General features: G+C 42.2%; 1 long non-coding RNA gene across 1 annotated transcript; it reads left to right on the plus strand.

Annotated features, from left to right (window-relative positions):
- Window positions 1-909: 909 nt before the first annotated feature.
- Window positions 910-18,557, plus strand: LOC144331170 (uncharacterized). The gene is made up of 4 exons (XR_013398124.1): window positions 910-1,392; window positions 12,806-14,732; window positions 15,373-15,490; window positions 18,310-18,557. It is a non-coding gene; the product is annotated as an uncharacterized LOC144331170 (long non-coding RNA).
- Window positions 18,558-24,032: the final 5,475 nt, after the last annotated feature.

Raw genomic sequence — 24,032 nt, forward strand, 5'->3', positions numbered from 1 at the left:
ATGTTATGCTTGAGTTATTAAAACTGTTATTTCAAATTTTGGTATGTTTACTAATTATTTTGTTTGCTTGAGCTATTTATTATTGAGCATTGTATTAAAATATCTTATGTGGCTGTGGATTGCTTGATTTTTTTGTGATTCTGGTCATTTGTGGTTCATATATTTTGAGACTACATTCTGAAAAGTCTACAATTTTGGAAGTTTTAGATCTTCATGTGGAACGGTGCCTTGCCTACCTGTATGATTATACCTCCATTGTCTTTAAGTCTTCTTCCTCTTGGAACTAAGTCAGGTCCAGGGGGACCTTGATGCCATTGCTTATGCCTCATTTCCCCTGCTCTTAGATTGAGGGTTTTTGTTTTGTTTTGTTTTGTTTTTGAGACAGAGTCTCACTCTGTGGCCCAGGCTGGAGTGCAGTGGCACAGTCATGGCTTACTGCAGCCTCACACTCCTTGGCTCAAGTGATCCTTCTGCCTCAGCCTCCCAAAGTGCTGGGATTACAGGCATGAACCACCACACCTGACTGGATGAAGTTTCACAACCCACTTTTGAGACGCTGGTTTTGCTAACTTTGCTCCAGGATACCCGTTATGCTGCCACCCATGCACTGCCTTGCTCCAAGTCCACTGCTGTAAGGGAGCATTTCCACTTATTTGGTGATTCTACTTTTAGCCATCTCCAAGCTTTGTTAAAATTAGAGATTGAATTTTATTTTTCATTCTTCTTGTTGCTTTTAGACATTTTCCATGAAACACTGTTTTTTGCTGGCATCTACACACTGGAATTTTGACATGAAGCCTAGAGTTAATATCTTTGCCCTCCTGCTGGGCATTACCATAGTACCTATTCATTCTGGTCACTCTTTCTTGAATCACATGTCTCTTTGTCTAATATGTTAGTTACACCTCGTTTTTTTGTTTTTTTTTTTTTTTTGAGACGGAGTCTCGCTCTGTCGCCCAGGCTGGAGTGCAGTGGCCGGATCTCAGCTCACTGCAAGCTCCGCCTCCCGGGTTCACGCCATTCTCCTGCCTCAGCCTCCCGAGTAGCTGGGACTACAGGCGCCCGCCACCTCGCCCGGCTAGTTTTTTGTATTTTTTAGTAGAGACGGGGTTTCACCGTGTTAGCCAGGATAGTCTCGATCTCCTGACCTCGTGATCCACCCGTCTCGGCCTCCCAAAGTGCTGGGATTACAGGCTTGAGCCACCGCGCCGGGCCAGTTACACCTCGTTTTTATAACCCCAAACTAGTTACCATTATATTGTTTTGGGATCAATGCCTGTTTAGATTTGCCTTTATATTTAATATTTACCAGTCTCTGCTCCTCTTTGCTTCTCACTTCCTGCGCCTTCTCCCAGAGAAACAGAGCTTTTGGAATTCTTTCAGCAGGGGACTGTGAGTAGTAATTTATTTAAATCTGTGCTTGCTTGCCTGATGATGTCCTTATTTTGCTCTCAGTCTTGAATTTTGGTTTAGCTGAGAATAGAATTCTAGGGTGTCAGTTATTTTTCCTCAGCACTTTGAAGTTGTCTCGTTACTTGTTTCTATTGTTGCTGTGAAGAGATCAGCTGGCAGTTTAATTTACAGTTTTACAAACTTTGTTTGATTTGACATTCACAGAAGTAAAACCAACTTTGTGTTTGTCCTCTAGAATAAGTAAATATTTCACACATAAATTTATCTGTGTATTAATATACTAATATGTACATAATAGCTGTAAAATAAAAACATAAATGACTACATACATAAAAAGTTTAAAAATCAAAATGAAAAGCATTTGCTTTTGCTAAATTGTTATTAGCTATAATTAACAATATTTTAAAGAGTTAAATGTAGATATTAATGCTTCATTGATTTTAAAATATCTTGATTTAACATTTAATTTGACACTGCTTTAACATAAAGCAGTAGGAAGATCTGGTTTTATGTTTGGCTTATTTTGATGCTTGATTTCAGTGGCAATAATTGCTAAAAACAAAAAGTTTAATTACCTCACAAAGGCATGTGAATACAAATAAGAAAAGTGATAACTGCACTTACTAAATCATGATGCTTATTTTTTAAAATCCCATTTACCAACTGTACCAAAGTTTTTGCTTAAAGTTAGCTATTATATTTCTGTTTCCCTTTATGTCAATCAATTCTTGTAACAAACAATTTGGAATTTGTTGCATTTTTACATATTTAAAAAATGTGTTCAACCCACTAAAATTCTGAAACATTTAGAAGCATTAGAGACAGATTAGAAAATTCTGTTTCTAAATTTCATTGTGTTCTTCTTTTTTGTAAATATGAAAAAATGCTCAACATCACTAATGATCAGGAAAATACAAATCAAAACCACAATGTGATATCACCTTTTTCCTGCAAGAATGGCCATTATCAAAAAATAATAATAAAAAAAAGATGTTGGTGTGGATGTAGTGAAAAGGGGACACTTCTATACTGCTGGTGGGAATGGAAACTAGTACAACCAGTATGGAAAACAGTGTGGAGATTCCTTGAAGAATTAAATGTAGATCTACCATTTGATCCAGCAATCCCACTACTAGGTATCTACCCAGAGGAAAAGAAGTCGTTATTTGTAAAAGATATTTGCACACACATGTCTACAGCAGCACAATTCTCAATTGCAAAAATATGGAACCAGCCCAAATGCCCATCAGTCAACGAATGGTTAAAGAAGTTATGGTGAATATTACTCAGCCATAAAAAGGAACTAATTAATGGCATTCTCAGCAACCTGGATGGAACTGGAGACTATTTTTCTAAATGAAGTAACTCAGGAATGGAAAACCAAACATTGTATGCTCTCACTCATAAGTGGGAGCTAAGCTATGAGGATGCAAAAGCATATGGATGATACAATGGATTTTGGGGACTTGGGGGAAAGGGTGGGAGGGGATTGAGGGATAAAAGAATACAAATTGGGTTCAGTGTATACTGCTTAGATGATGGGTGCACCACAATCTCACAAATCACCACTAAATGACTTATTCATGTAACCAAACACCACCTGTTCCTTAAAAACCTATGGAAATAAAACATTTTAAGAAATATATGCAAACATGAGGTCTGTGACACCCTTACATTGTTTTGGTGACCAAAAAAATCACATAATTACAGAAAACGTTTGACATCCCTAACAGCGGGAACTACTTTTGTTATGTCTCTGTGTCACTTTAGGCAAAATGCTTCCATTCTGTGTACCAGTTTTCCTCATCTGAAAAACAAGAGTGCTGGCAGATGAGCTCTGAATGTCCCACCAGCCCTAAGGTGCTCAGATGCATTCCTAACCTGCCCTAGCAGAGCCCAGCAGAAAACGCAGGCTTTTGGGTAGATCCTGTTACATGAATAATTGCACATGCACATAGTGGAATACTGTGCAGCCATGAAGAAATGAGGACACTCAGTATGTGCTGGTCTGGATGGAGTTCCAATGTATTGTTTAAAGAAAACAGCAAAGCAAAGAAGAGTATGTAAAATGGGATCCCTTTTGTATACGTTTTTTAAAAAAAGAACAGGTGGATAAATGGATATGGAGTTGCTGGTATAAACAGTTTTGAGGTACAGAGATTTAGTGATTAACTGTTAAGAATGGTTGACAGTTATGGGAAGAGAAGTTAAGGCATGGAAGCTCGCTCTTAGTCACTCTCTTTTTTCTTTGCACTTTTAAAAATATTTGAGGCCAGGAGTGGTGGCTCACGCCTGTAATCCTAGCACTTTGGGAGGCTGAGGCAGGTGGATCACTTGGGGTCAGGAGTTTGAGACCAGCCTGGCCAACATGGCAATACCCCATCTCCACTAAAAATATAAAAATTAGCCAGGCATGGTAGCAGGTGCCTGTAATCCCAGCTACTTGGGAGGCCGAGGTAGGAGAACCATTTGAACCCAGGAGGTGGAGGTTGCAATGGGCCGAGATCACGCCACTGCACTCTTGCCTGGGTGACAGAGCGAGACCCGGTCTCAAAAAAAATGTTTTTTGAATGGTGTAACTCAGCATATATAATACTATATACACATATATGTATATGTATGTTGTATATGTATACGTGTATATATATTTGAGATATCATATATACTATATATATGTATATATCAGCAGGAGTTTTCACAACCGGGACACTGAACATCGATTTTTTTCTGCTTAATTTTCTTACTTCTTCCTTTCTATTTAAAAAACTTGTAAAGAAAAAAAGAAGTAAAAGACTAAAGTCCTCATAATATACCTATATTCATTGGCTAGGACTGCTGTAACAAAGTGCTACAAACAGGGGGTCTTAACAAAACTGCATAGTCTCACAGTTCTGGAGGCTAAAAGTCTGAACCCAAAGGGTCATCAGGGCTGGTTTCTTCTGAGTGCTGTGAAGCGGAATTTGTTCCAGGCCTCCTTCCTTGGCATGTAGATGACCATCTTCTTCCCGTGTCTCTTCCCATCATCTTCCCTCTGTGTGCATCTGTCTCTAGCCAAAGTTCTTCTTTTTAGAAGGACACCAATCACATTGAATTAGGGCCTGCCTGATGTCCTCATTTTAACTTGATTACATCCATACAGACTCCATCTCCAGATAAGGTTGCATTCTGGAGCACTGGGAGTTAGAACACTAACATATCTTTTATGGAAGGAATACAATTTAACCCACAAGTATACCTAATATGACAAAAATTCATAGAAATAGAGAAAAGAAATACCTTATTTTTCTGGAGAAGGTGGCATTGGACTTCAGTCTTGAAGGATAAATTGGCCTTTATCCTGGACTAGAGAGAAGTAGTTATTTCAATAGCCCTTTCCCCTCTTTCCCTGGAGCAACATGAGGAAATGTGTGGTTGGAAATGAAGATTACACATGACCAGTACACTCAAGAAACCTGTCTGCTTGAAAATCAATGTTTCATTCAGTTCGGTGAACATAACATGAGACAGAACTGAGGAGGCCAGAATAAGGGAGTAGATCTAAGTGGAATACAAGAAAGAACATCAAAACACCCAGAGCTGTACTGGCATGGAAATTGTCCATCCCATAAGTAAGTGATGCCTGGGGGAAACTGAGGCCGTTTCACTGGAAAGGCAATTAGATTAGACCAATTCTTGTCTTCTTGTGAAGTCCAGCCTGGTCCAAGTTTACAGGGAGAAGCCTTGGGTAGGGGACAGGTGTAAGAGCGTTATGAACCAGCAACACTCCCACTCCGGGAGAAACAAAACCCTAAGTACAGGAAGAGTCGTTCTTTTCTAAATCTGAACCAATGACAATGGAGTGGACAAAGGATTAGGGGGAGAAGATTCTTACTCTAATGAGGAGGCTTTGATTTTTCAGAACAGAGCTTTGTAGCCATGTTTTCAGGGAGCCACAAAATCCAGGCCCAACACATAGGGTCAAGAGTATGAGAATTTTGGCCCAAGACAGATAAACCTGGGCCTCAATAGCTGCCACCCACTCTGGAAATTGGTATGTTCAGAGAATGTGAGCACTTGAGACTATTTCTAGTTCCAGCTGCTCCATGGTATTAATAAAGGTCTAATTGCTAAAACCACATGGAGTGGACATGGCGTTCATTTTCCTGACACATGCAAAATGTGGTTTGGAGGCTGAGTTGTCAGGACCAAATCACCCCCAGATATTGCCTATTTCAAGCACATTTTATCACCAGGCAGGGCTTGCTAAGCTTGGTGGATGGCCTCGTTTGGGCTATTTGTATCCTAACACTGTGGCCAATGTGACAGGTTAGCATTCCTATCAGAGGAACGTGGCACAAAACTTCCTTCTAGCCCCATTTCCCAGGTAATGTGGTGTGGAGAAAGTCCATCATATTGTTACTCCTAAAGACAAAGGAGCGGTTTGTCCAGCATTTAGAACAGCTTTATAAAGTGTCTCCCCATTCTCGCCAGATAATTGAATATAGAGGATGCCAGAGACTCTCTGTGTAGACAGTTAGGCTTCCTTTGCAAATGGGGGTGGACAGGGCTATAGCTACCTGTCTGTGCAGGGAGAGAAATGAGCAGACTCAATGCTGGTAGGGGACAGTTCCACCTTCTTGTCCCACCCCACCCACAAAGAGTGGTTGCTGTCTCTCCTCCAAGTCTAAATGTATTTTACTACCTTATTGCCTTATGGTACAACAATGCATATTCACAAAAGCTAGTCCTAAGTTGCCCCATACTAAAAATACTAAATTCTATAAGTTTATATTTTAATACATATCTCCATTTTTTAAATGGAACGCCTCACGAATTTGCGTGTCATTTTTTTAATGGGGAATCTCCCTCTCTAAATTTACTCACTTCTATTTTTCTGGCTTACAAGGGGGAGTTCCTGGCTAGGGCTTAGTTCCCTATTGGGTTTTCCATGCAGGGTTTATATCTAAAGCATTAAATGACCCTTATGAGGGATTCCATAGAAATATGCATTGCTGACTTATGGGCCTGCATCCAGGGACACATAAATCCCTGAGTTTTCAGAAATCCTGGATATTGATTGACAAGCTGTATAACATAGTAATTAAGAGCCGGAACTGTGTAGTAAGACTACCTGGGTTAAAATGCTAATTCTCCATTTATGCCTCATGTGACCTTGGGGAAGTGTCTTAAGCTATCTGTGCCTTGACTTTCTTAGATGTAAATCAGGAAATAGTGCTTCTGCCTAGAGTAGTTGTGAAAATTAAGTTATCATGTATAAAATGCTTTGCAGTAAATGCCAGTCATTATTATTGCCTGCACAGAAAGAAAGTGGTTAGACTAAGTAAAAGTGAGGTCCTAGTAGCATCCTCTTGAACATGAGGATTGAGCTCAACATCCTCTCCTACTGGAGACCCAGTAAACAAATGCTGAATTTGCACAGGTGTTTCTCAACAGAGTTACACTGTTTCCAGTGTAACTGGTGTGTAGTGGTCATGAAATGGTTAAACAGAAAAATCAAATATGGTTTCAATCACTGGAGGAGTGGGTGTTCCATGATGCTGATTAGGAAGTCCAACCTGAAAGAGGCGCTTTGAAGGCTCCTGGCCCATCGTAGCCAGAGACAGCTCAAAGACAGACAGATATCCATGATTTATAGTGAGCTCAGCAGAGATAGATGAAGAGAGACCATCCTTTGATCAAGCGGCCAGCAGGAATTTTGCGGGACATTTTGTTTTATTTTGTTTTGTTCTGTTTTGGAGCTCAGCAGTGCCTGAATCTGTGCAGTAGTCAGTAGGGACAGCTACAGCAGTTAGGGATGAAGAAGGTACTTTAAGCCGGAGTGTAGTGGAACTGCTAGCAAGACGACTGGTGTGGTTCACAGGCCAAGCCCAGATATTGATGTCAAGCCAGAATGATGAAAGAGGATTCGTATGTGGCCATATTCAGATGTAATATGTTCAGAGCTCTCTGCTCAGAAGACACTGTCATGCACACTGTGGAGTGCTGAGATGAGCCTCCTGATCCTCCATCAAGGGTGTGAGCAGGACTTACTCCCCAGCTGCTGGTGCTCAGCCCTCAGGTGTGAATCCCCTCTGAAATTGCTTTAGTTGGGCTGCTTCACTCAGGGTCACATCCTTTCCAATGACTGACCAACCAACTTAGGGATACCAAGGTCCAGCCCTTTTGTCCCAACTCAGAATAGTCCTGAAGTTATCTCATCTTCAGAACTCCCCACAATAGCAGCTAAGGCCCCTGAGATGACCCTGAGGCTTGACCTCTCCCTCTGCCTGATCCTGCTTCCTTCCCCTCCTTTCCACAGTATAGCTCCGACAGCACTCTCTGGTAGATGAGCTGCGTGCTAATCTGCAGGTCAGAATCTCCTTCCCTGGGGTACTGTGACTCTCAACTCATCAGCCATGGGCTGCTCTGCATTTCTTACTGGGTAGGTTGAGGCCATGTGACAGGGCTCTGGCCAACGGGAAGGGAACTTGTCTGTGGGATCATCCTGGGCTCTCCTCCCGTTATGGTGCCCTTGAGGGCAATATGTGTAAAGGGGTCCCATACAGCACGGAGAAGAAAATAAGCATTCACTCTGTTAAATCTCTGAGATTTGGGTTTTGTTTTTGGTTTTATTTTCTTAACAAAGCCTAACTTATTCTGTCTTTTCTAATGCATCAGTCATGTTCATTTAAATACTTTTCTAATTCCAGAGTACGAAGCAACCAAAAGTTAGTATTTGAACATTCTTTGAAATATTAGTTATTTTTCACATATGTCTTCTTAGGTTTAACTGTTGGGGAAAAATAACAGTTCATCCTACATCACAGATTTGGTTATTTTCAAGAATAATATCTCTAATGAATTCTTTTCTTGGGTTTGTAAGTTTTAGTTATTATCAGGATAACATTTCTAATGAATTTTTCTTGTGTATTTATAAAGTCTCAGCTTAAATGAACCATTTGAGTATTTTAACAAGTGAATCTGAACACAGTAGATCCAATTGAGAATTTCAGTCAGCATTCTGATGCCCTGAATAGAAAAGACTCAATAAATATAAATGTAAATAAGTATGTATACACACACACACACACACACACACACACACACTGATTGACTCTTAACTAACACTAGTAAGTGTCTATTATATATACCATGTTCCTGAAGTTCTGCTACATGGTAAGGACTGCCTAGGCTTAGGGAGCTAATTGGTCCATGAAAGAGGCAGACCATTTCCAAGCCTGCCACTGGGATGCAGTGTCATCAGACATGCCAGGGTGCACAGGTGACTGAAGGGAGGTGGCACTCAGCTTTGCCTGGAGAGGGCCAGAGAAGGCTCCACAGAAACGACTCTTAAGCTGCAAATTAGAGGGAACAGTTGGAGTTCACCAGGTTCTTGAAGGAGGGAAAGGCATTCCAGGCAGAGATGTGCATAATAGCATAATGCATTCAGGACATGACAGGGCTGGCAAGGTGATGTTTGCCAGGTGCTATGGTTTGAATGTCCCCTTCAAAACTCATGTTGAAATTGAATTGCCATTGTGATGATATCACAATAGTACCTTTAAAAGGTGATGAGGTCATGAAGGCTCTGCCCTCATGAATAGACTAATGCTATTATCAAGTGAGTGGGTTAGTTAATGAGAGAGTGTGTTCCTGATAAAAGGATGAGTTTGGCCCAATTTCCTGTGTCATCTTGTGTGTACACTTCCTAGCCATGGGGTGCTTTCCACCATGTTTTGATGCAAAAGAAAACCTCACCAGATGTGGCTATTCAATCTTGGATTCCCAGCCTCCAGAAGTCTGAGTCAAACAAATCTCTTTTCTTTATAAATTACCCCAGTCTGTAGCATTCTGTTGTAGCAGCAGAAAAGGGAGTCAGACAGGAGGGGTGGTGGTAGGACATGAGCTTGGAGAGAAGGCACAAGCTGGGTTCTGGGAGGTAGGTCTGTATGCAGTGCCATGAGACTTGGACATTTCCACTTTATTTCACTTACTTATTGCCATTTTTATTCTGGCCTTTTAAATTGTTGCTCTTCTCTTATCCAATGCAGACATAGTTTATTTCTGAGACACAGAGTTTGCAAAATCAGAAACTTTAGGCATCATCAAAATAAATTTCCCACATTGCATACCGGTAAAAATAAGATTCCAGTGACTCTGAGCTGCCAGCTGCCACATGGCAGGCACTTAGTCCTTGGTCCCCCAGGCAATTTCTAAAGATCCCTGTAAGATGCTTTCTTATATGTATTATTAAGATGGCCAACTCATCCCAGCTTGTCCAGGACTTTCCTGGTTTTACCACTGAATGTTCTGTGGCCCAAGAACCTCTCAGTCCAAAGCAAACCAGGTTGCTCATCCTAAGTGTATTTGGAAACATGTCTGACCTGCTCAGGTGTTTTTTGCTCAGGGCCCATCCTCAAGCTGCCAAGCCACTGCCTCAGCCAAACACCCCAGGGAGCTCTGATAACCCGTAGCAGCTCTCCCTGGCCAATCTCTGTTAGGCAACAGATGCCACCCTTCTAGCTTTGGGGAAGGAGACATAGCCCTCTTACACTGAGTTCCAGACATGCTTACCCACCCCTACATTAACTTTCCAGAGCTCAACTTCATTAGTCTGCTCTCACATTTCTAATAAAGACATACCCAAGACCGGGTAATGTATAAAGAAAAAGAGATTTATTGGACTCACAGTTTCACATGGCTGGGGAGGCCTCACAATCATGGTAGAAGGTGATGGAGGAGCAAAGGCACATCTTGTATGATGTCAGGCAAAAGTGTGTGTGCAGGGGAATTGCCCTTTATAAAACCATCAGATCTCATAAGACTTATTCACTCTCATGAGAACAGCACAGGAAAATCTGCCCCCATGATTCAATTACTTCCCACCAGATTCCTCCTACAACATGTGGGGATTATGAGAGCTACAATTCAAGATGAGATTTTGGTGGGGAGACAGCCAAACCATATCATTCCACCCCTGGCTCCTCCAAAATCTCATGTCCTCACATTTCAAAACCAACCATGCCTTCCCAACAGTCTTCCAAAGTCTTAACTCATGTCACCATTAACTCAAAAGTCTACAGTCCAAAGTCTCATCTGGGACAAGGCAAATCCCTTCTGCCTATGAGCCTGTAAAAGCAAAAGCAAGTTAGTTACTTCCTAGATACAATGGGGTACAGGCATTGGGTAAATAACCCCATTCCAAATGGGAGAAATTGACAAAAACGAAGGGGCTACAGGCCCCATGCAAGTCCAAAATTCAGCGGGGTAGCCAAATCTTAAAGCTCTGAAATTATCTCCTTTGAATTCATGTCTCACATCCAGGTCATGCTGATGAAAGAGGTGGGCCCCCATGACCTCGGGAAGCTCTGCTCCTGTGGCTTTGCAGGGTACAATCCCCCTCCAGGCTGCTTTTATGAGCTAGCATTGAGTGTCTATAGCTTTTCCAGGCTCACAGTGTAAGCTGTCAGTGGATCTGCCATTCTGGGGTCTGTAAGACAGTGGCCCTCTTCTCATAGCTCCACTAGGCAGTGCCCCAGTGGGGACTCTGTGTGGGGGCTCCAATGCCACATTTCCCTTCTGCACTGCCCTAGCAGAGGTTCTCCATGAGGGCTCTGCCCCTGTAGCACACCTCTGCCTGAACATCCAGGTGTTTCCGTACATCCTCTGAAATCTAGGCAGAGGTTCCCAAACCTCACCTCTTGTCATTTGCACACCCACAGGACCAGCTCCACATGAAAGCTGCCAAGGCTTGGGGCTTGCACCCTTTGAAGCCATGGCCCGAGCTGTACCTTGGCCCCTTTCAGCCATGGCTGGAGCAGCTGGGATACAGAGCACCAAGACCCTAGACTGCACACGGCAAGGGGGCCCTGGGCCCAGCCCACAAAACCATTTTTTCTCCTCCAGGCCTGTGATGGGAGGGGCTGCCATGAAGTTCTCTGACATACGCTGGATACATTTTCCCCCTTGTCTTGGTGATTAGCATTTGGCTCCTTGTTAGTTATGCAAATTTCTGTAGCCAGCTTGAATTTCTCCCTAGAAAATGGGTTTTTCTTTTCTACTGCATCATCAGGCTGCAAAATTTCCGAACTTTTATGCTCTGTTATCTCTTGAATGCTTTGCTGCTTAGAAATTTCTTCCACCAGATACCCCAAGTTATCTCTCTGAAGTTCAAAGTTCCACAGATCTCTAGGGCAGGGGCAAAATGCCACCAGTCTCTTTGCATAGCAAGAATGACCTTTACTCCAGTTCCCAATAAGTTCCTCATTTCCATCTGAGACCACCTCAGCCTGGACTTTATTGTCCCTATCACTGTCAGCATTTTGGTCAAAGCCATTCAACAAGTCCCTAGGAAGTTCCAAACTTTCCCACATCTTCCTGTCTTCTGAGCCCTCCAAGTCTCTAGGAAGTTCCAAACATTCCCACATTTTTCTATCTTCTTCTGAGCCCCAACTGTTCCAACCTCTGCCCATTACCCAGTTCCGCAGTTGCTTCCACATTTTTGGGTGTCTTTACAGCAGCTCCCCACTTTCTGCAACACCAATTTATTGTATTAGTCTGTTCTCACACTGCTAATAAAATACCCAAGACTGGGTAATTTATAAAGAAAAGGAAGTTTAATGGACTCACAGTCGCACATGGCTGGGGAGGCCTCACAATCATGGCAGAACGTGAATGAGGAGCAAAGGCACATCTGACATGGCGCAGGCAAGAGAGCATGTGCAGGGGAACTCCCCTTTATAAAACCATCAGATCTTATGAGACTTATTCACTATCACGAGAACAGCATGAGAAAACTCACCCCCATGATTCAACTACCTCCCACCTAGTTCCTCTCATAACACATGGGGACTATGGGAGCTACAATTCAAGATAGAGATTTGCGTGGGGACACAGCCAAACCATATCACCACCAGACAATTAACAAAACTTCTTCAAAGGCGTATGGATAATGGAAGGAAAGCTCAGCCTCAAAGGTAATTTCAACTTTTGGCAAAGCGGCTACCTGAAACACACCTACCAGAGCCATTCTCAGTAGCAGGTCCAGCTCCACGTAAGAGTCCAGCACACATCTGCCACCAGAAAGTTTGGGCCCAGCTGTCAAATGGCTTTGAGAGAGGAAAGACTTCTCTGTCCCTCTAGTTTCAGGCTGGCTTCTCAGAGAGGCAGAAACTACTACCACGGCCTGGCATTCATTCCCCCGCTTTCTTAGTAAGAACACCCTGATTTACTTAGGATGGTAAAATGCCCAGATAAAAGGCTTCATTTCTCTATTCCTCAGCCAGCTGTGGAAGTGTTTGCAGGAATGCCAGAAAAGCTATTTAAAGGGAGAATCAGTGAGGAGGTCTCACTCCAATACCCATACACTCACACACACTATTTATTTTTCCTCTTTCATTTTTCTTCCTTCTAGGCTTCAATGTGGATATGATGGCTGGAGCTCCAGCAGCCATCCTGTGACCCTGAGAACAAGCCATTCCTTGAGGCTAATGAAGCAGAAAGAAGACATCCTGAGTCCTTGGGAAACAAGGATCTACCTGAATAGCTCCGAATGCCTACTTCTAGACGTCCTTTTAGAAAGAGAAGCAAACCCTTATGTATTTCAGCCACTGTTATTTAAGGTTTAACCTAATCATGATATAATTGGTTTTTCTTCGCATGATTCACAGCGGTAATTTTTTCTTCCATAAGAAGCAATCCCAACCCCTACCACTAGGGGGTGGCCTTGCCCTGTAGGCCTCAACATGACAATTAGATCACTGCATTATCAAGAGTCCAACATCAGTGCATTCTGTGTAATTCAGTCTCAAATAACAATGTGCATGTGACAGCAGTGGTCCAGTCTGGGCTAAGCTGTGCCAAACTCCATCCAGTTCCTCTAGCATGAGATTTGGATCTCATGCTTTTCTTCTCTTTTCTATATCCAATTCTTCAACTCCTGTAAGCAAGCCCCAGGACCAAAAAAGTATGCAGGGAATCAGTTCTGACTCTAGCAAACACACAGTTTGTATTTCCAAGCAGAACAATGAGCTTCTAGTCTGAACAACATCCCGTTTGATGGTAACTTGACACTTTCCTCTTTTTGTTTTTCCAGCAAGAAGCAATGGGTAGGTACTTGCTTTACATTTGTGACAAGATACCTGGCTGGTGGTTCTGATAAAGAGAGATTCCACCCCGACAGGATTATTGATATCTCTACTTCCTACAAGGTGGAAAATCACCTGCAGCATTTAAGTGACTGTTTTTCCAGTTTATACTGATCAAAGTTTCAAAACTCTCTAGGCAGAGTTTTAGTCATTAATAATCTGAAGTGAAGGGAGTAATTTATCTAATTATTGCTCAGGCTAAAAGCAAGCTGCTGTCTCAAAATGAAAGTACAGTGCTTGTCCTATAAACACCCCCTCACAACTAACCAACAAAGGAGTTTGTGGTGTGAGAAGTGGAACCTTTGGTAGTTTCAGATTGCATTGCTTCGGTATCATCTGTGCTCTCCTTGTCTACCTCCATTTACAGCGCGATGCTGTATAGTTAAGACTTGGGCAGAGGGAGGAAAGGGGTTCATGGGGAGCTAGTAATCTTGCATTTTTCCTCAAATTTCTTACAAGACTGCCATATTAGATAAGAACAAAAACATGTGACTATAGAATAGTCTAACTAAAGAACTTGAGAAATAATCACTTCTTTCTCCTCTATTTCTGTAAAGACCATGCAGAAAGTTTTCATATGTAATAAAACCAGTGATCAGCAGGTAATCTCAACCTAAGAGAAAGAACCCAAATGAACCACTCACAAGAAGAGAAACAGGCATCCCTTGGGAGTAGGGTTTAACAAATGAAAATACAGGACACTCTGTAATTTGCATTTTCTGCAATATTTGGGACCCGCTTATATGAAAAAATTATTTGATATTTATTCAAAATTTAAATGTAATGGTATGTCCTAGATTTTATCTGGCAACCCTACTTGGGGGTAAAGAATCTGTTCCTTCCTTGTGGGGGATGGGAAGAACAGTACAAAATGAGCAGATTCTGAAATATATCAAGGGGATTGTCACTGGAAAAGTCACTGATTAAAAACAAAACACCCACAAACCACTAGGCCCTGTACACAGGTTCCTCCAAGAAGCTAAGTCTTCTTGTTTTTTATTTTCACAGAGTCAAGATGCCCTTCTGCTCTGGGCATATTGAGAGCTCAGTGAGGAGTGCTGACCAACTGGATGGTCAATGACCACTGAGGAGGAGGTGGCTATGCAAGTCCCAGATCTCTGCGATCATGGATTCCGTACTTTCAGACATGCATCTGCAATGGCCTGGGATGCCAGGAGTCCTCTCCTTAGAAAGGCAAGGCAACATCAAGGCAATCAGTTGTTACCCCAACGTCCAACCTCCCCTATTGTCTTTCAGAGGGTATTTTATCCAAACTATGGGGTAAGAAAAGGGTTTGGTTTTACACTTTTAGCCAGAGTTTACCCTCCAGGAATGCTCCTTCTACCACATCTGCCAGGGATCTATTTTCCAAAGGTACTGTTTGGTTGCTCAGAATCCACTGGGTGCAGACATGCAAAGATGTGCAACTTCTCCTCTGCATCGAGTAAGGATACAGGTGGTCAGTGCTCCCTTTTTCTGCCTTTTCAGTCTCTACACTAGGCTTTGTAGATATAAACATGTGAAAGCACAGAACAGTAAGTCAAAGTCAGAGGGAATTACAGGTAAGGACCCCCATCTTCATTCCAATTCTCTTCTGACATTGACCATGCCATTCCGTAAGGCTACAGGTCTCACTTACTTTTAACTTTCTTGAGTTTCACAGGGTGAGTACCTGAAAACTTAGACTTCTCTCCTCAGTGATGTCCTCTCCCTGGTTCTATCCCACTCCTGACTCAGTTTACTTTGAGCCCCCTCCCCAAGCACCTTAAGTATTGTCTAAACTTTTGTCCACCTCCCCACCATTTTCTTTTCTTTTTTTTTTTTTTTGAGACAGGCTCTCACTCTGTTGCCCAGGCTGGAGTAGAGTGACACATTTATAGCTCACTACAGGCTCGCTCTCCCAGGCTCAAGCAATGCTCCTGCCGCAGCCTCCCACATAGCTGGAACTACAGGTACTTGCCACCATGCTGAACTAATTTTTTATTTTTTCAGTAGAGTCAAGGTCTCGTTATGCTGCCCAGACTAAACCCGAACTCCTCATTCTCCTACCTTGGCCTCCCAAAGTGCTGGGATTACAGGCAAGAGCCACTGCACCCGGACTCCCCATTCTTATCTACACGGGGAAGTCTCATTCTTTGGATTCATCCTTCTTCCCCATGCAAGGCCTCAAGTTTGCTTTCAGTCTGAAATAGCGCTGCTGGATGATCAGAAATGCCCATTGCCACCCGAATCTTTTTGGTTTGTTTTGTTTTTTAATTCCATCACCATGGATAGATATGACTCCTTCAGGCCACAGTTCTATTTAATTTCAAGCTGCAGTCATAGCAACCCTTTTAATCAGGGACCTGCTAAATTAGGCACGTGGACTCTCTCAATGTGTACTGAATCCACATTGAGAGACACCTGTTTTCTCCCTGGCAAGACAACTAAGCCCCCCCAGTTCCACCTGGGGCAACTCATTAACAAATGCTATCCCTAGAAAGACCAGGAAGAACTCATTTAACTCAAACTGGTTTAATTTAGGTTCAGATTGTCTGCTTGTGTGGGAAAGGGAAAGGGAGTGAGGACTGATTGGCAGTTCTTCCCACTACACAGCTCAACAGCAAATGTCCATGGAGTCCTTAATTCTCTTAAGAGTGGCCTCAGAGATGCTGACTCTCTCTAACTTATGATGCTGATTTTACAGCTGGATTATTATAAGATTAGAGTAAGTTTGGTCACTTACACTTCATCTTACTATTCCTTCCTCACCTTATTTTTAATGAGAGCTCATAGGATCCCATTCTCCCACCTTCTGTTTCTCTTTGTTCCTTCTATGGCTACTCTAACCTCTGTGTTCCCCACATACCACCAGCTCCTCCCATGGATCTGGTTTTCTCGGACTTCCTGATTTTGGCAAAGACTTTCCCTTCAGTCTAGAACAGTCTTCTCCCACCCTCCTGCATCTGACCTACTCACTTGGGTAAATGTTACTTCCCTATTTAGACCATGCAGACCCCGATGGCGGGGTTTCTCACACTTCAGTATGCATGAGAATCGCCTGGAGAGCTTTTTCAACTATAAATTCCCTCTTCCCATCTCTATCCCCTTCACCAAATTATGATTTAGTAGGTCTGGGATGGGGCCCAAGAATCTGCATTTAAACAGCCTCCCAGGTAATCTCAATAGTGCTGGTCTGCCTGCCACACTTTGGGTACCACTGTCCCAGACTGAATTAAATCTCCCAGCTCTATGATCCTGGAGCTCCCTGTATTATTCTACCAAAACATATTATTGTTAATATTCTTGTAGTGTCTTTCCTCCCTGATAGGCTGAAAACACAGTGAAAGCAGGCTGTGTCCATTTTATTTGCTGCTGAATCCCCATCAATTAACACAAGGCCTATCACACAGGATGTGCTTAATAAATCCAGGATTTATAAAAAGGGGGTAGAAGAAAGCGGAATCTTTCCATGCTGAGAATCTTCAACACGTGAGCATGGTGCTTTGAAGTCAGTCCTCAGAAAGGAATCCAGAACGTACTGATGGTGGCCTTTGGAAGAAGGGTCTAGACAACCCCAGTGGCAATTTGCAATGTCATTATTTGCGTTATTTCTGTTACCTTTGTGGGGTGGGGCTGGGGGAATCTATGAGGCAATTTTTCAGTTATATTTAATAAAATAGCTATGCAAATATCTACTCAACCAGGATGATGAATATATCCGAGTAATTAGCTAGGAGAATTCACCCCCTTTCCATCCCGGGCACTCCTTGCAGGGAATGCACGGCTGTGGAATAATACGTGGGCAGAACATAGACTCTGGAGTTAGACCCAGAAGGCCAGCTATACCATTTCCCAGCTCTGGGGCTCTGGCCAAGGTAACTTAACTGTCCTAAGCCTCAGTTTCCACATTTGTGGATGAGGATAAAATGGTACCCATGGACAGGCAGTAAGGTGTAATAGTTTAGAACACAGGCTGCCTATGTTTGAATCCTGGCTCCTCCACCTACCAACTGCGCGACTTTGGGAAAGTTATTTAACCGCCATATGCCTCAATTTCTTCTTCGGTAATCACTTCTTGAAAAATGATTGTATTAACTTGAACTACTTTAAACTGCTATTTTGTAGGTCAAAAACAGTCGAATGTCAGTGATTTCAAATAACTCAAACTAATACCTACCTTACAGGCTTATAAAGAGAAGCAAGTGCATGAGTCAAGTTTAAGTCAACAGGCTTAAAATGATGACTGTTACATGTTAAGCACCACAAAAGAGTCAGCTCTTATTGCACAGCTGAGTTTGTTGGGGAATAAAGTGAATATGATAATGTGGTAAACACTTGGCATAGGAGGACTGTAAACATTCAATAAAATGCTACTTGTTCTTTTTTGTACTTATATAATCCCTTCTTAAGAATATTTCACTTTAGGCCGGGCGCGGTGGCTCAAGCCTGTAATCCCAGCACTTTGGGAGGCCGAGACGGGCGGATCACGAGGCCAGGAGATCGAGAGACGATCCCGGCTAACACGGTGAAACCCCTTCTCTACTAAAAAATACAAAAAAACTAGCCGGGCGAGGTGGCGGGCGCCTGTAGTCCCAGCTACTCGGGAGGCTGAGGCAGGAGAACGGCGTAAACCCGGGAGGCGGAGCTTGCAGTGAGCTGAGATCCGGCCACTGCACTCCAGCCTGGGTGACAGAGCAAGACTCCGTCTCAAAAAAAAAAAAAAAAAAAAGAATATTTCACTTTAAAATTACTAATGTTTTCAAATGGTTGTTTTTGCACTGCCCTCAAGTCCTCCAGCCCCTGAGCACATACAAACTTATTACCATGAAGTTCAGAAGGAGAGTGGGTGAAGCTGTGAAGAGAAGGGACAGCTCAGGACAATGGACCTCGGAGAGATGGAAGCCCAGGACAAGAGTACTCTACTGTTAGCCTCTTGCCTCCCCAAATATTAGGTTGAAACATATGAAACTCATTTATATAGGCCAAAATGGAAAAACACTCACAATTTCATATGATTAAACATACTAGATTCCCCTAGCCAGCCTGGATTTATTTCATATTCTTAACAGTCTATCAGTTAATACCATATCTCTTTTTCCCTTTACATGTTAACATTTTTGGCATTGGGATGTATCTTACAATCATGTGTGTCTTTAACACGGTTGGATTCCTTGCCCTTTCTCCTTCTGAGCAACTAGGTTCTGGTAATCTCACTTTTTGTCTAGTGTCCTCAGGGTGGTAGCTGCTTTACCTCAGCCCTGGGGGAAATAACTTCTTCCAACAAGTATTAATAACCAGTTGTCTCAACTTCCTGTTTTGCTCTTCCAGTCTTCCAACAGCTGTGGATAAAATTCCCTGTATTAAATCCCCTTTGTCTGAAATACCTAGCAGGGTTTCTATCTCTTGACTATGCTGACTACTGCATATATTAATTTTAAAAGAATTGCTTTCAATGGCAAATGAGAGAGTTAAGCATTCACATAGTCACATAAATTGTATAATCAGATTTCTTTCCCTTTATCATGAATTTTTACTCATCAGACATTTACTGAACGTCTAGTTTATGCCACAGCCTATGTACATATCATTGGTAAAAAGATGAAAAAGACAATTTTTGTCCCAGAGGAGCTTAGAGTGGGGATAGAGCTGGGACTACAGCAGAGACAGAGATCACAGCATGGTAAGTGCCATGGGAGCACATAGGGAGCATTTAGCCTAGTCCAGTCCAAGGCAAATGAACTCAGGGAAGCCTCCTTCAATCTGTCTGTCCTGCATGTACAGCCATGGAGGAGAAGGAAAAGGGAGGAAAGACCTTCTAGGCAGAGCAAGGAGCAAATGCTAAGGCTCAGACTTAGAGAGTAAGGTTTGTTTCAGGGCATTGAAATGCTTCAGTATAGTTGGAGAAAAGTTGGAGGATGACAACAACTGAAGCTGGAATGACAGGTAAAGGAAAAGATCACGAAGGATGGTGTACACCATGTTGAGGAACTATATAAGGCTACGTTTTTATATCGAGGTCAGTGGAAAACCGTTGAAATTAGTGACTTGATCAAGTTTACAGTTAGGAAGATACTGCTCACTGACAAAAGGAGGACAACATACTTTCTAGATGCTACCAAATGACTGACTGCCTAGTCACAGGGGTTAAGGCAGCAGTTCTCAACCTTTCTATCACCAGAGACCAGTTTCATGGAAGACAATTTTTCCACGGACTGGGGTGGGGGATGGTTTTGGGATGATTCAAGCACATTACATTTATTGTGCATTTTATTTCTATTATTATTACATTGTAATATATAATGAAATAATTGTACAACTCACCATTATATAGAATCAGTGGGAGCCCTGCGCTTGTTTTCCTGCAACTAGACGGTCCCATCTGGGGGTGATGGGAGACAGCGACAGATCAGCAGGCATTAGATTCTCATAAGGAAGTGTGCAACCTAGATCCCTCTCACGCACAGTTTACAACAGGGTTTGCGCTCCTATGAGAATCTAATGCTACCTCTGATCTGACAGGAGGTGAAGTTCAGGCAGTGTGAGCCATGAGGAGTGGCTGTAAATACAGATGAAGCTCACCTGCCATTCACCTCCTGCTGTGTGGCCCAGGTCCTAACAGGTCATGGACCAGTACTGGTCCGTGGCCTGGGGGTTGGGGACCCCTGAGTTAAGGTGTTAATGGCTTCTTCTTTCAGTCACTAAACATTTAGTGAACACTCACTATATATCAGACACGGTGACTGATCCTTGTAAGATAAATAAACTTCATGTCCTCCAAGAGCTTACAGTCTAATGAGGGAGAAAAACATCTTAAATAATTATGAGAAGTATTACAGAAATACAGATGAGGGAGGCACCAAGTAGGAGAAGATGGAAGATTCCACAGAGGACACGATATTGCCTTGGATTTTGAAGGAAAAATAAGGACATGCAGATAAAAGAGCAGAAATACAGCATTCCAATTAAAGGGAGCACCACTTGCAACAGCATGTGGACATCGTGTTCTTGGTGGTCTCAGAGAATAGAGAAGAGTCAGATGTAGCTGGGCCACAAGGTTTACAAATTGGTTGAAAATAAGGTCCTAGGGCCTGATTCTAAAATACTTTGAGAGTCTTGTTGGCATGAGGCATCTCCTCTAGGTAACAGGGAATCACCAAAGGTTGTTAAGAGAGATGGGGGTTGATGAGATAAGATTCACATTCATGCTTTAAAAACTGTGTCAGAAATAGAACTGAAGAATAGAGACTGGCAACATGGAGATTCATTGTGAGGCTGAGGTCATAGTTCGGGTGGAAGCTGACCAGAACTTGAACTAAGAGAGAGGCAATTGGGATGAAGAGGAGCAAACCAATCCTGGGTCGATATACTTCATCCTGGAAAACACTTTCGTGCTAAAGCATCCATCAGTGCCCAAAAGGAGCTTCAAAACTATGCTTTCATTCATCTTTCTCAAAACTTTGTTAGAGTCTGTTTAACTGTGTTTTAAAATTCATGCCCTAGTGGAGCAGACTTTTCTCATCCCAAATTATGTTGGAAGGTATAGGCTGCATTGCTAAGGAAAATGCTGAAAGGGAAGTGTGAGGACATGGTACAAAGTGCAAGTAAACACTCTGAGATGCAGGGGAAGAGCTTTTCAAAGAAGAAAGGGCAGAAGCCTGGGGTAGAGAAGTGGAAAACACCTGAGTCTGAAAGAGATGTGACACTGGGGAGGATTTTTCTTTATTCTTCTAATTGAAGGAGAGAGACAGAGGAAAATTCTGGAAGCAAAGGCTTAAAGGTTCCCAAAGGTAAACACCTCCAGGAGCCAGCAGCAGGTGACAAGTAAATAGAGCAGGCTTGCTTTAAGAACATGGAAGTGATCCCAGCAATTTGGGAGGCCAAGACGGGAGGATCATCTGAGCCCAGGAGTTTGAGACTAGCCTGGGCAATACGGTGAAACCCTGTCTCTACAAAAAAATACAAAAACTAGCCAGGTGTGATGGCACATGTCTGTGGTCCCAGCTATTTGGGAGGCTGAAGTGCGAGGATCAACAGAGCCTGGGAGGTCAAGGTGGCAGTGAGCTGCATTCACACCACTGCACTCCAGCCTGGGTGACAGAATGAGAGCCTGTCTCAAAAAACAAAGAAAACCCATAAAACAGACTGAGCACCAGGGCTCAGGCCTGTAATCCCAGCATTATGGAAAGCCAAGGTGGGCAGATCACCTGAGGTCAGGAGTTTGAGACCAACCTGGACAACATGATGAAAATTCATCTCTACTAAAAATACAAAAATTAGTCAGGCGTGGTGGTGGGCGCCTGTAATCCCAGCTACTCAGGAGGTTGAGGCAGAAGAATCACTTGAACCCAGGAGGTGGAGGTTGCAGTGAGCGGAGATCACACTATTGTATTCCAGCCTGGGTGACAGAACAAGACTCCGTCTCAAAAAAATAAAAACAAACACAAATACAAACACAAAACAAAACAAAACAAAACACGGAGGCCAGGTGGCAGTGGCTCATGCCTGTAATCCTAATGCTTTGGGAGGCTGAGGCGGGAGGATCACCTGAGCTCAGAAGTTTGAGATCAGCCTGGACAATATAGTGAGACCTCGTCTCTATTTTTGTTTTTAAAAAACTTAAAAAAATACATGGAAATGCATGGTTTATGAATGGGGCAGATACCCCCAAGCTCCAGCCAACTGTTGTCATGTGGAAATGCAATGTTCCTGATCTTGTGATTTTTCAAGAGAAGCCAGAAATCTAGATATTCCTGTAAAATCATCCACTGTTCTTTAATGTGGGCAACAAATTCAATTTTTTTCTACAACAGGCTGGCCAAATAAAACATATGTGGCTGCATTTGGCCCTTGGGTGGCCAATTTGTAATCTCTGGTCTAGAAGGAATGCTAGGTTATATGAATAAATCCTACCAGCCATGGTGGATATGCAGCCTACTTGTGCTAGAATGTAAACAAGTCATGGGAGGATACCATTTCCCAGAAAAGCAATTCCCATTAAATCCACTGGCTAAGTTTGGAAAGATAATACAGAATGTACTGATACGTAAGTTTAGTTTTGCTTTGTTGGGAAAATTTTTATGAAGCCAAGCTAAAAGGAAGGAAACTGATCTTCTCTGAAGTCATTTCTATTATATTTCTTTAAGAAGTCAGGAGAGAGTCACTTTGGAAAAGATCATAGTCTAATGTCTCTTTCAGGAACCAGCACTGGAAATTCAAGTCAATTATTTCAACCTGTATCACAGACTGTATATAAAGAGTTCCCATGAATCAACAATAAAACAACATCCAAAGGAACATGAACGAAGAATATGCACAACTCTCAGAAAAGGAAATATTATAGGTTTTTACCTATAAAAACGCTTGACTTCACTTAGCATGTGAGAAATTCAATTTACAATGTTTTTCCCCTATAATATAGGAAAAGTTAACCAGAACTACATATATATAATACACTGTGTAGGCAAAGGTGTTGGTAACTTGGCACTGTCATACATTGGTGGCGAAATTTTAAGTTGGCACGACTGCTAAGGAGGGCAAATTGGCAGGATCCATTAAAATAAAAAATACATATATGCCTTGACCTAGACATTTCTAAATCTAGGAATTAATTACCTACCCTTATTCACACTTGTGAAAGGACATATATATACACATGTGTATATAAGAATATTCATTATAGCATCATTTATAATAGCAGATGATTTGAAATAATCTAAATGTGCATTAATATGGAAATAAAATAAATGATAATAGACTCAAACAATGGCATCCACTGAAGCAATTAAAAAAAAGCAGCTCCATATCTACTGAAAAGAACGCCTCTCATATATATATATATTAAGAGCAAGGTTAAGAAGTGTAAATTGTATAACACCATTTCATATTGCATAAACATATACTTAGATATGCACAGTGTATTTCTAGAAGGCTTAAAAGCATCTTTTAGAAAGGGTTGCCTCTGTGGAGGGCTGAATGGTGGGAGACAGACATGGGAAGGAAAGGTTTTGCTCTATACTCTTCCATATATGTGTACACAATAATATGCAGATAATACATTATGTATTGTATAATGCAGTAATATGTATAATATAATGTATATAATTTATTTTTATATCTATATTTACATTAACTCATTAAGTTTTTTTCATTTTTATTTATTTATTTTTTGAGACAAAGTCTTGCTCTGTCACCCAGGCTGGAGTGCAATGGCGCGATCTTGGCCCACTGCAACCTCTGCCTCCAGGGTTCAAGTGATTCTCCTGCCTCAGCCTCCCGAGTAGCTGCAATTACAGGCACCCGCCACCACGCCCAGCTAATTTTTGCATTTTTAGTAGAGATGAGGTTTCATCAGGTTGGTCATGCTGATCTCGAACCTCTGACCTCAGGTGATCCACCCATCTCAGCCTCCTAATCTATTAAAATTTTTAAGAAAAAAAGTTATATTAACGTTTTAAAAAATCACTAACTTATCATCAAGCCTCTCTAAAATCTCCTTTCACTTTCGAATTCCAA

The sequence above is a fragment of the Macaca mulatta genome, chromosome 9 (assembly GCF_049350105.2).
Source record: "Macaca mulatta isolate MMU2019108-1 chromosome 9, T2T-MMU8v2.0, whole genome shotgun sequence".
Taxonomy (NCBI): Eukaryota; Metazoa; Chordata; class Mammalia; order Primates; family Cercopithecidae; genus Macaca; species Macaca mulatta.